Genomic DNA, 13,110 nt, shown 5'->3' with positions numbered 1-13,110 from the left:
ACACTTTCAGCACATAATCCTTTTTCTCATTTTATAAATAAAAGTATATGCTAAATTTTAGCAAACTTTTCAATCACATATTGTATTTTTGTTTAGCACATTAATGTACTTGAATGATATTACCAAACTTGTCTTGCATAAAATATTTAAAAAATGAAAAAGAAAAGGGTTAAATGATGAAATGAAGTCAAGCATTGCGGCAAAATCCATTAATCGTAAACAAGATATTATGCTGGAAGAATACATGAAATATCTAATCGCTTTTTGGGTGATTTTGACCCGTAAAACTGGGGTTGAATATTGATGCTTGGAAAAGATAAGAGTTAGAAAACAAGGGGCTTGTGCAAAACAAACACAGCAGAAGAAATATATATATATATATATATATATATATATATATATATATATATATATATATATATATATATATATATATATATATATAAGTATTCAACTTAAATGCCACTATTATAGTTAAACAAGATTTTGGATCAGGGAAAAAATACTTATCGATTTTATTTTTATAATTACTATAAGTAATTAAACTCTCTATTCTTATATTTAAGGCAATTATATAAATAACACACAAATTCAATACTCTATCAATATCTATTTTAAAACTGTCCAAAAGTTAATCTTTTATATGTCATTATTATATGTCAATCTCTACATCTTGCATTTTCTTTTACAATTTTTTTTATTATTGAGTTACTTTTTAACCGTGCATGCAAAGCACGGTTCAGTGTTTAAGTATTAGTTAAATTGATATAAGAATAAATATTTATTTTTAGTTGTTGAAAGTTTGATATAGTAATAAATTGGTTCCTGAATGATAATAAATTTAAATTTAATTTTGAATGTACAAAAGATGTGAAAGATTAGTATGACACATCATTAATTAATAAATTGATTTTCAAATTCTATAATTTAATATCAAATTACTTCTTAAAAAATATAATTTGTTATCAAATTAATTATTAAATATTATAATTTAATAATAAAATGATATTCAAAATTTAATGACAGAATTAATTATTATACTTCATTATATTTAAAATTAAATTTGAATTTTTATTTTTTTAAGGACTAATTTACTCACACTGACCAAAATATGTATCTGCCCTTCTAATAATTTTGCTACTTTTTCGATAGAACAAACAAAGTGAGTTAGTTCTTTAAAAAAATTGCTACATTTTCGATAGAATAAACAAAGTGAGTTGGTTCTTTAAAAAACAAAGTGAGTTGGTTGAATATTGAGATTAATTTCGATTAAATAAATTTTAAAAATTATGCCAAACTTCTACTTTTGCATCACGGAGTCGTGCCGACTTCAGTGACTCAGAAAAATTAGAATTCCTCTATTATTTTGAACTGATTTTTAATAGACTACAAAGTTGGTGTTGTTTTAAAAAAAATTCAATGCACTTTTCGTAGAAATCATTTTAAAGTTTTTGTAAAAAAAATGAAAGAATATTAAAATTATATGGTTGGTAACAACCTTTTTTAACGCATTTAAAAAAAGAGGTACATCGATCTGGTGGACTTTGTATGACGTATAATTCACGCACTTAGTCTAAATCTAACTACAACGGGTCAAATAATTATCGGATACATACAACCAGAAAGGAAAAACACTCACAAAGAAACAATATATTGATACTTCAATTAGTTCTGATTATTATTCTTTTCAATGAAAGGTTTTGAATCATCATCCCTCGAAGATTTTGTCTTGAACTTATATATTGGACTTATGGTTACTATTGATCTATCCATTCACCCAATCGATTAACCTTGAATATGTTGTTTAAACATGTGTTTTGGACTTATGATATGATCATTTAATTAGGAAATACATGATAAAATATATTTAGTATATGTATTGGCATGATTATCTAATCACTCCGAATAAAATCTGCCACTGATTAAAGAACAATTTTTTTACCCGCTTATTACCGAAGCGAAGGCAGATAATAAGGTGCCATATATAGTGTAACACATTAGACATAACTCTACTAATTTATTTACTTATTTATTATTACAAAAATGCGAGTAACTTTTTCCAGTTTATATCTTAGCTAATAAGTATAAAATTTAGAAACGTGAATAGAAAATAAAAGAGATTTTTATATACGTTGTTAAAACACACAAACAAGTATTGTGAAACATCATATAGAGAACCATGATATTCTTAAATGCATACACAAGTTCTTAATATAAAATATGTATGGAGCTTAACAAATATAGAAAAAATATGGGCTAACTATCCCGACCAATCCATCAAGTAACCTAGTCAGAGTTGTCCATAAATTCTACCTTAACCCAAACACAAGTATAAGACTTTTTGGCAACTCTTTGAAACTTCTCGAGGTCAAGAACATGGTGATTTCCTCAAATAATGGTTGTTTGATCTCCAAGATCTCATCATTAGCCCAGGTGGATCAGATTAAGTTTTACTGTCAATTATAATTTTTTTTTTTCACTTTTTTGGATTTGGCTCGGCCTAAACTAGTGGTAGACGAGATTGACTTGTGGGTTTAGGTCTATTTTGACAACTCTAAATACAGGTTGTAATTTTGAATTTTGAATCGTTTTGGAGGAAATACTTTGTCAAACCATTGTAGATGATTTTTAGTCGGGAAGCTTATCATTTATAAAGGGAGCTTGACACTACTATTTGTTTACAAGGGGGGAGCTTGACATTGATATATTTAAAGGCAATGAGCCTATTTGTGAGAATATTTTTAGGTGAGAAGCCTATCATAGTTTTGTTTAAGTAGTACCCCTTTAAATCATCATATTTCAAATTGATATAACTTGTGTCATGAACTTAAGATTGTTTTATTTGAAATATTATCATCTTTTGCTTGTTACATTCTTAGTTATTTACTCAATGATGACTCACATTGTCTATCTTAAATCTATTTCAGATCTCAAGACTCGCATAGAATCGAGTACCTCATCTAGATCAAAGTAGTGTCTTACTTTTCTTTTTAGTGAGACCCTTTTTGCTTAGGAGGACTCATGTGTCTTTGGAAGTCATTGTGTATTGTTATTTTGAGGTTGTACTTATGATCCTTAGTAGTGGCTTTGTTATATTGCTTATGAGATGGGTAGTAGATATGTGTTGTTATGTTTGGCTTTGGAGAGATTCTTTGTTGTTGAATTGTATTGTGATGATTACACATGTCTATGTATTATTTTGGAATGTCCATATGTTAGGGGAGATTTGGGTGAATTTTTAATAGATTGTTTTTTGAAATATAGATTTTAAATTTATATTTTTTTAATTGAAGTTAATCTTAGTTAAGACTTACCAAATTAAAATATAATTTGTGTGCCAGTCACAAAAGGATTTTGGATCGTGACATATATGATTCAAAGTTGTAATTATTAGTCACAAGTACTACACATGTATAATTATTATTAAATAATAACTAAATTAATAGTAATTGGTATTAAATTATTAAAATAGTATTGTAATGTTTATTAAAATAATATTAAATTTTGGATCGTGTACGTATTAAAGTCGCACGTAAGAAATAATAGTAAAATAGTATTATAATGTTTATTTATTTTTAATCCTTTTGCGCTTTTTATACTTAGCAATTAAATGTAATTTCATTTAATTAGAATTATTCGTTTCATATAATTTATAGTACCAATTAATTTTATTTCTAAGCAAACATTTGATATAATAAATTCTAATTAGATGTAGTGAAATTTAATTAAATAATTATAATCAATGCAAACAAAGAGCATCCGTTAATGACTTGATTTAAATAATACAAATAATTCTAATTTATGGGATGTAATTTAATTAACTTTTCAAATGATATATTGCTAGATTATAATGGTACATGATAATAGTTGCATAACTCGCTTTTGAAAATGTAGCAATTGGTGGTACATGAAACAGAGTTGAACAACACAAGTGGGTAAGCACGTCTCGATGCAAGCAAGGTCCCTCAACAACCCATTAGTAGGGATGTGAAAAAAAAAATGATTCAAATTAAATTGAACTGTATTGAGATCATATTGAATTGAACCGGTTAAGAAAAATGAATTAGATTTTTTTTTTTTAAATAGGTTTGTTTTGAATGAAACTATTTTTTATAAACCAGTTTGGTTCACTTATAATTGAATATCTTTTTGTTATTTTACTCGCACAGTGCACTTGAACTAAAAAAAATGGTTGGTCTAGAATGTACACATACTACATCTCAAATCAATGATTTGTAAAGCACATACTCAATTTAAATCATGTCTTGCAATATGATTATGTTCGAGCTTTCCTCTTTCGCTCTTAGTGTTTGCCTCCACAGTTGTAAGACCTACTCAATCACTAGAAACTTTTTGTAAGATGTGTGTCCATTGGTGAAGATCGAGTTAAAAGCATCTAAGGTTTCTTTGTCAGGTTCAGGTATTATGTCTTCATATTTATCAAATTCAGCAAAAATTTCTCTGATTTGTTTTCGAACATCGAGGGAAAAAAATAGACTTGAGATCTCGATCATCTCAGAGGAAGGTTGTGCGAAATCGACCACAAACTTATTGGGTAATCCTCATCATCTGATTCGAAATATCACTTTCTTCAAAACTATCTACTAAGTTTCTATGTTGGGAAATTTCTTTTTCTCCCTCAACTTAAAAAATGGAGGATTATTTTCTTTTGTCAAAGGTACAATGACATTTTGTTCAACTGGTTGAACATGGTCAGAAACCACATTTTATTGTTCGATTTCTAGTGCATTAACTTTAGGAGGAGAGGGATCAACTTGCATGGCTTCAAGCTGTCCAACAATGGTTTTCTCAATTGGAGCAGTAGGTTGGTTGACCACTTGATCTTTGTTGTAAACTTTTTCTCCTGGGAGCCTCATATCCTCTTCAAAAAAATCTATAATTTCTTTAACTTTTTCAAGTGAAGATTCACTCTGACTTTGGGTAGATTTTTCTTTCAAAGTGGTTCTAGTGGTAAAAAATGGAATAACTTTCAAAGCATTTGGCCCTAGTCGAAAATTGAAATGTATAGGGTCACAAGTTAGTCAGTTAGCAAAATGATATGATCTCATCAATTGGAGAAACTTCAGGAATTTTTCTCTCTTTTTACTTGGTTCGATTTGATCAATCTTTTCTAAGGTTAAGTTCACTTAAGGAGTATGATTCTTAGTTTCATCATCCTAAAATATAATGTTAGATTTGGAATGTGTTTAATGCAACAGAGATAAATGAAGAATTTGATACTTACAAAACTTTTGGAATCTAGATTAACTTTCTTCAAAGTCGAAGGATAGGTCTTCACCATCTAAATCCTGCAAGTGTGATAACCAATGTTTATCTCATGAGACTCAACTTGATGCATCTAATGGTTCAAATGTTACAAAACCCTTAACCAAAATGCTTCTAGATCTGGTATGATATACTCTAAATGGAACGACTTGATCATGTTTTGAATTCTCATATTTGAATGTGATTATATTTAAAAGAACAAAATGAAGAGAGATTTTCAATCAAATTACCTTTGGTTTCTTTTTGGGTTTTGAAGTGCTCTGCTCAAGAATTCGATCCAAACCACTGTCACTATTAGAAGATGTACTATCTTCATTTCGTGGATTCATTTGCTTAGCGACCTAAAATTGTTTGGGTTAGAATTTGTATTGCATGAAATTGACACTAGGAAGAAAGTTTTGTATTCTTACTTCAACCTTTCCAGAAGCAATTACAGACGCCATTAATTTTATTTAACTACTAGGACATGTTTCGGGGGTCTATCTTTCATTGTTTTATCTTTTCCTTTCGAATCCTTTTTTGGTGATGGAATATCAATGACCTTCCAAGGTGTGATAAGTTAATTATTGAAATAAAAAAATTAGAGAAATAATGCTCGAAAGTTGACTTACTATTTGTTCACTTGAACAATCTTGAAGGGGGGGGGGGGGGGGAGGGAGGGGGATTCCTGATTTTATTTTATTTTTCTACTTTCGACCCCATTTGGTTGAAACAACCCATGAAAGAAAAGGTTATGCTAAGATAGTTGAGTTTTATAAAGGAATTATATGGTAAATACCTTTTTTGACTTGGTTTTTGAAGATGTCTTTCTTTTTCTTGAAATTCTAGTCTTGGTTCTCTGATCATCTCATTCTTGATCATTGACCTAATCTTCACTTCTATTCAAAATGGATTTTTTCATAGCTGATCAAAAAGAAAAAAAAAATTAGAAATTAGAGTGCGTGATAATTTTCGAATGCAAAATAATGCTAAAGGATATAATCATACAATTCCTCACCATAACGCTCTCAACTTAAAATAGTAATTGCATTAGGTTGAACATGTAGAAAATGATAATAATCAGAAATTGGAAATTGATTAGGGAAAAGTTGTGTGGTGGTGGGTCGAAACTCTGGTCTTAGATTTTGAAGTCTATATTGGGTAGACAATGGAATTAATTTTTGAACCCATCTTGATCGATCTAAATATTTTGATACTCTAAAATGAGCAAAAGAAAAAGGTGAAATCTTTGAAGGACAAAATTTCTTAAAATGAGTTAATCCTTGTTTGTTTCTTAAGTTTCCTTTTCTCAGTTCCTTGTGACTTTATCTTTCAAAACGGTGTTAGGTCTAGACGATCCACTAAATTGAGCAACCTACCACACCTTAGATTTTGATGTTTCCAAAAGTATAAATTGTTGATAATCTAATGAGTTAATGTTAAGTGGATGGGACCAACTTTGTAAAAATGGCTTAATCATTATTATATCAATCTATATCTCTAGTACGTTGTGTCCATGCTTAAAGTGGAAAATGTTGTGATAAGATATATCCAGCATCCAATGCGCTGTAAAATTAATCACATCCACTTCTTTTGAAAACCATTGTTTATACGTTGATTGTTTTTACTCGTGTCCACTTGTTATAAGTCACTTACATATTCATTTTATATTCTTATAAGTGACGTTCAACCGAGCATGAAAAGGCAATGTTAAACACAAAGGGAAGTGCACAATCTCTCTCCTTACAAAATTCTATTTTTTATTTATTTGAATTGTTAACATTTGAATTCAAGGAAAGAACATAATGGAAGAGAATATAAGGAATTTATATAATATTCCTCTAGAGGTCACTTTCAACGCAAAAGAAGAGCACATGTTATTGTCTATACTTTTATTCCTTTGCTTTCCTATCTGAGCGTGCTACCATCTTGCTTCCACATGTAAGACAACGGTTATATCAAGACTCAATGTTAATCCCGTAAACAATCCTTCACTGAAGTCTATAAAAGGCAATCACTACTCAAAAGCATAACACAGAAAAATATAGAAGAAACAAGCAAAATCTCTTATGTGAAACTCTATTGGACGATTGATGTGTCATCATTTTCTCATATTTCTTAACCTTTTTTGTCACCATTTTAATTACTGATTAGCCTTAATTGTCAAATTAATTATGCAGTTTTATCATTTTGGCCTACTGGATTAATTTTGTGTTTTTAATTTAATTTCAGGAGAATCATAAGTAATTGGGCTTGAATCCAAAATTGGGCTTGGACTTGAAGAAAGCAGACTATTTTATTCTACTAAATCTTATCTTATCCAGATTTTATCTCATCAAGATATTATTTAGATTTGATCTTATCTAGATATTATTTCATCTAGATCTTATCTTATCTAGATTCGATCTCATCTATATATTATTTCATCTAGATCTTATCTTATCTTATCTAGATTTTATTTTATTTATGGGCTTGGATTTAAAATAAATTTGTAAAGCTTTGGGGCTAAAAATTATATAACAGCACCAAGGTTCTAGTTTAAGCTCTCTCTCTCCTCTCTCTCTCTCTCTCTCTTTTTCGTTTTAGTTTTAGAGTGCTACTCTCAATTCGTTTTAGTTTCTTTTTCGTTTTGGAAGAATAATTCTAGTTTTCTTCGTTTTCTACTGATTAATGGAAGGCTAAGTCTTCAACGTCGTTTTCTCTTGAGGATCAAGCACAACTCTCTTTGAGGTTCTATTATTACTATTAAATTCTTATCAATTTCTCCTCTTCACCAATTATTTTGTATTTGTTGCTATTAATCCATGCATGCTTAGTGCTTGATTAATTGTCTCTACACTTAATTTACGTTCATGCTTAATGATCGTTCATGATTAATTGGTGTATGTGTTGCTTATTCACATAATGAATGCCTTATGTTAAATTTCACTTAGTAATTTAATTTAGGGTTGGATTAAGTGGTTGAACTGATAAAGGATAAATTCTCGTAACCTAGGATAAGAGACTTGCTTATGAATCAAGGGGAAACAACGTGCTTTAATTCTGGTATTTTATAATTAAAATTTGCTCGCTATTTAATTTACGAAAACAAACAACCCCTCCCCCCAATTCGTTACTGTTTTATTACTATCTCTTATGAATGTTTGGTTGACCATTGCTCGTTGGGAGACGACCTAGGATCACTTCCTAGATACTGCATTTTTAATGTTTATTTGATTCGGGTACGACCTCGATCAAATTTGGCACCATTGACGAGGAGCAGTGGTCCAAAGGTTCATAATAGCTAGTGATTCGTGTTTTATGTTTAGTTGTTTTTCGTTTACTTCTTTTGTTTAGTGTGTTCGTGTTGTGTTAGTGTGGTATTAGTATGTTGTGTGAGTGCGTTGTTATGTTTTATTTAATGTCCTGTTTTGCAATTTAGTAGTACCCCTTGTTCAGCGCTTCTCCTGTTTCAGTTTTATGTTTTGTTGTGAATAGTGCTTAGCGACAGAATTAGAGATTGATTATGTGTTACTGTTCACACAACATTACATTAGCGACTGAATTAGCGATGACTGTTTACAATTTAATTGACGATTTTTGTTTTGATAGTTAGGGTTTTTATTTTTGGATGAATTTTTGTTTGGTAGGTTCTTTTGACTCATATTTTGTGTGAAAAATACCAGGAACACTTGTTGTGGCTGGATTTGAGAGATTCAAAAAAATTTGAGAACTTGTGTTTAGCAAAACTTCAAACGGCCATAACTTTTACTCTGGTATCAGAATGACTATTATTATATATGTATTTGGGGTAGAAAAAAATTTTCCATACCGTGGCAACCTAGCAAAGCTTGGTTGAGGTCTCTAACTAGCCAAAATCTCCTGTTTACTAGTTTTTTTTTTGTTTTTTAAGTATTATTGCCCTATTTTTCTAAACTTTACTTAGGTAGTTTTCATAGTTAGACTTTGAATTTTTGTTTGAAATTTTTGTGCTATCTTTTCATGATTTTAGGGTGTTTCTCACAAAATTTCAGCTCATTTTGATATCGTTTGAGTATAGCTGTAGTTTTACCCCCTTGTTAGGTGCTTGTTGAGAAACACATTATTTGCTGCACATAGTGCATGACTAAGGGCAATCAAGGTGATTTACAACCCTTTAATCTTGAAATAGATAGAACATTTCATAGATTAGTTAGGCATAGTGTGCATCTTGTTCATTCTGTGCATTGTGAGCATTCTGTTGAGGGTGATTCTGAATATTCTGATTTTGAGCATTCCACTACTAATTTTTATAATGAGAACATGGCTCAACCTCCACCTCGTGAGAGGACTCTTAGGGAGATGGCTGCACCTGATTTCACTTATGAAAACTTGTGCATTCAATATCTTGATGAGGGTGTTCCATATGTTCTCAAGACTGGACTAATACATTTATTGTCCAAGTTTCATGGTCTTGCAGGTGAAGATCCTCATAAGCATCTTAAGGAGTTCCATATTGTTTGTTCCACCATGAAGCCCCCGAATGTCCAAGAAGATCATATCTTTCTAAAGGCTTTTCCTCATTCTCTGGAGTGGCAAAAGATTGGCTATACTACCTTGCTCCCAGGTCTATTTTCAGTTGGGATGACCTTAAGAGGGTGTTCTTGGAGAAATTCTTCCCTGCATCTAGGACCACTGCTATCAGAAAAGACATTTCAGGCATCAGGCAACTTAGTGGAGAAAGCTTGTATGAGTACTAGAAAAGATTCAAGAGATTGTGTGCAAGCTACCCTCACCGCCAGATTTATGAGCAACTCCTTCTTCAATATTTCTATGAGGGACTTAGCAACATGGAGAGGAGTATGATTGATGTTGCCAGTGGTGGAGCTCTTGGTGATATGACCCCTACTGAAGCTAGGAATTTAATTGAGAAGATGGCTTCCAACTGCCAACAATTCAGTGCAAGAAATGATGCTATTGTTCTTAGAGGAGTCCATGAGGTGGCCACGGATTCATCTTCATTTACTGAAAATAAAAAGCTTGAAGAAAAACTTGATGCCTTGCTCAACCTAGTAACCCAGCTTGCCATGAATCAAAAATCTACACCTGTTGCAAGAGACTGTGGTCTATGTTCTTCTACAGATCACCATTTAGATCTTTGTCCTTCTTTGCAATAATCTGGAGTTAATGAGCAACCTGAAGCTTATATTGCAAACATTTATAATAGACCTCCTCAGTAGCAAAACCAACAACAGCAGAACAATTATGACCTTTCAAGCAAAAGATACAATTCAGGTTGGAGGAATCATCCAAATCTGAGATGGACAAGTCCTCCACAACAACAATAGCTTGTCCCTCCTTTTCAGAATGCTACTGGTCCAAGCAAGCCATATGTTCCTCCTCCAATGCAGCAGCAACAACAACAGTAGCAGTCACAACAAAGACAACAAGCAACTGAGGCCCCTCCTCAACCTTCCTTAGAAGAGTTAGTGAGGCAAATGACCATCCATAATATGCAATTTCAGCAAGAGACAAGAGCCTCCATTCAGAGCCTGACAAATCAGATGGGGTAGATGGCTACTCAGATGAACCAAGCTCTGTCCCAAAATTCTGACAAATTGTCTTTACAAACTGTGCAAAATCCAAAAAATGTGAGTGCCATCACCTTGAGGTCTGGCAACCAAATTCAAGTGCCTCCACCAGTAGCAGCACCTACACCTGAACCTGACAAGCTTCATTCTACACCTGAAAAAGAGGATGAGATAGTTGCACAAAAGAGAAAGGTTCCTAACAAAAATTTTCATGCAGGTGGACCTTCTTCTAGTAATTCTGACTTACAACAGCCTACTATCCCTCTTCCATTCCCACCTAGAGCAATTCCAAACAAAAAGATGGAAGAAGTGGAAAAGGAGATCTTGGAGACCTTCAGAAAATTAGAGGTGAACATACCTCTGCTAGATGTCATCAAGTAGATTCCAAGATATGCCAAGTTTCTAAAGGAGCTGTGCACCCACAAAAGAAAGTTCAAAGGCAATGAAAGGATTAGCATGGGTAGAAATGTGTCAGCATTGATAGGTAAATTTGTTCCTCATATTCCTGAGAAATATAAGGACCCAGGTACTTTCTGTATAACTTGCATTATTGGGAACAGTAAATTTGAGAATGTCATGCTAGATTTAGGAGCATCAGTTAGTGTCATGCCTCTGTCCATTTTTAATTCTTTATCTCTTGGACCTTTTCAATCTACAGATGTGGTGATTCATTTGGCAAATAGAAGTGTTGCTTACCCCGTAGGTTTCATAGAGGATGTGTTAGTTTGGGTTGGTGAACTTATTTTTCCTGTTGATTTTTATGTTCTTAATATGGAAGAGGGATTTTCCCATGGTTCAGTTCCAATTATTTTAGGCAGGCCATTTATGAAAACAACCTGAACCAAGATAGATGTTTATGGTGGCACATTGTCTATGGAATTTGGTGGTATTGTTGTTCATTTTAACATTCTTGATGCCACGAAGCATCCATCTGAGGATCATTCTGTTTTTTGTGCTGAGATAATTGATCAGATTGTTGATAATTATATGTTTGATTTTGATTTTGTTCTTTATGGTAGGAAACATCCATTTTTATCTGATCTGCATACTTGTCATTCCTTATGCATTGAATCTGAATCTGAGTTTGAATTTGATCCTGTGTCTGATTTTTATGTTGCGAATGAATCTGAATTTGTAGAAGCAAAGAATTTGAGATTTTAAAAGCAAAGACTTTGCCTTTGATGTTTTGATGATGCCATATGATCGTGATGATTTGAGGAAAATGCGTTTCTCAAGTTTAATTCAAGACAACGGTCCAAGAATACAAGATACAACATCAAGAAGATCTCTAGTATTTTAGGAAGGGAATTCCTAATTGAAATAACAAAAGGTTTGACCAAGAAATTTAAGTTAAAAAGTCTTTTTCAAGAGATTTACTCTCTGGTAATCAATTACCAGATGATGTAATCAATTACCAGTGGCTAGAATGGTTTACAACAACTATTAGAAATTTGAATTCAAAATTTCACACTGTGTAATCAATTACACAATATTGGTGATCGATTACCAGCAGTTAATAAACATTTTTTATTCAAATTTTAAAACATATAATCGATTACACAAATCTTGTAATCGATTACCAGAGGAAATTTTTAGAAAATTATTTCCAAGAGTCACAACTTTTCAAATGGTTTTTACATAGCCATCAAAGGGCTATTTATATGTGACTTGAAACACGAATTTGTTAAGAGTTTTTTCAGAACAAAAAGTCTTATTCTCTCAAAGAGAAAAAACATTTTATCCTCTTAAGAATTCCTTGACCAATACACTTGCAATTCAATAAGGAATTAATTGAGTGCTCAAATTGTACAATCTATCTCTTTTAAGAGAGATTTATTCTTCTCTTCTTTCTAATTCTAAAAAGGGATTGAGAGACCGAGGGTCTCTTGTTGTAAAGAAATATGAACACAAAGGAAGGATTATCCTTGTGTGGTTTAGAACTTGTAAAGGGATTTTACAAGATAGTGAAACTCTCAAACAGGTTGCTTGGGGACTGGACGTAGGCACAAGGGTGTGGCCGAACCAGTATAAATCTGAGTTTGCACTTTCTCTTCCCTTAAATTCTTTTATTTATTATTGCTTTACACTTATATTCAGATTGTTTAATTTGAATCATTATTTAAGTATTCATTTTTAAGGAAACTTGGAACTTGCATTGAAATTAAAGCAAAATTTTAATTGGGAAAGTAGTTTGCAATATCTTAATTCAACCCCCCTTCTTAAGATATCTGAGGCCAGTTGTCTAACAAGTGGTATCAGAGCTTCATTCTTGTACAAAGTTTAGAAGCTTCAAGAA

This window comes from Glycine soja, chromosome 12, assembly GCF_004193775.1.
Source record: "Glycine soja cultivar W05 chromosome 12, ASM419377v2, whole genome shotgun sequence".
Lineage (NCBI taxonomy): Eukaryota > Viridiplantae > Streptophyta > Magnoliopsida > Fabales > Fabaceae > Glycine > Glycine soja.
The sequence above is the reverse complement of the archived record's forward strand: the minus strand, read 5'-3'. Positions refer to the sequence as shown.